This window comes from Sinocyclocheilus rhinocerous, unplaced genomic scaffold (assembly GCF_001515625.1).
Source record: "Sinocyclocheilus rhinocerous isolate Xijiao unplaced genomic scaffold, SAMN03320098_v1.1 scaffold603, whole genome shotgun sequence".
NCBI lineage: Eukaryota > Metazoa > Chordata > Actinopteri > Cypriniformes > Cyprinidae > Sinocyclocheilus > Sinocyclocheilus rhinocerous.
This window is the reverse complement of record NW_015656630.1, coordinates 2,979,516-2,980,668: the sequence shown is the minus strand read 5'-3', so window position 1 is coordinate 2,980,668 and position 1,153 is coordinate 2,979,516.

Sequence of the window (1,153 nt, the reverse complement as noted above, 5' to 3'; positions counted from 1 at the left end):
AGTTTTAAAACAAATTATTTTTTTGAAATTCTGTAATTCAGGTTCTATTAGGTCCAGCTCTCTGCAATTTACTTTGTTTGATGCCACTACATGCCAAAAGGTACCAGAAAAAAGAATCTTTCAAATAACAGCTTCTAAACAGGAGTTATTACATTATATGTGAAGCGAGTGAAATTGTCTATTTCTGCATCTAAATGTGTCATTGTGAGTTTCCTTTGCAAAAACAGGCTTTATAAAACACATTAACCCCACAATCCTATTTTACTCTGTGCCATAAGCACTTTAATTGATTATTGATTGAATTATGTTTCATTTTTATGTTTTTCTAAGTAGTAATATACAAAATGGCATAAGCGAATTGGACCAAATTTCAAATATTGTTTATTCTACAATCAAGTTTAATTATTTCAGGATGCACAAGACTGTCTACATTATAAAATATATCTGGTCTATCACAATCTAAAATAGAATCCATATCCTCCAGCTTTATATCATTCCATTTATATGCATTCTGTATTGGGATACTGATTCACAGCATCTCTCACCTCATCAGCTCACTCCTGTATCCAGAGCATCTCTCCATGACAACATTGCATCATCCCTGGTCCAGAGCGGAGCTAATTTGCTAACCGGCAGCTATCCCTAACATTCAGAGCGTCAAACAAACACATATCAGTTCATCCACACAGCACTGTAATAATCCATGTATATTTACTGTATATTCACTGAAATGCATAATGTACTGTACTATTCTGTCAATAAACAGTGTATCAGATTGCTAGCTGTGCTATCACGTTTCGAAACAACGATTACAATATCAAAAACACGCTAACACACGCTCATAAAGCCTTACCAGACGCCAGTTCATTCCTCTCCACGGCGCCGCTGAACGTTCTTCACCATATATAACTTGTAATATGATTATCATAGACTGATATTATCCGAGCCGCGTGTGCAGTAATCTTTCCGTGAGGGAAACTCGCCTTCAAAACACCGAGTCCACAAACTACAGCCCCCAATGTACAGCGTACATTCCCGGATGTGAAGACCCCCCTTTCCCCCCTCTAGTGACGCAGAGGTGTCAAATTTCACGGCTCTGAAATGGCCGCCGAGTTGAGACATGTAATCTGACCAATTGCAGTCCACAAGCAAC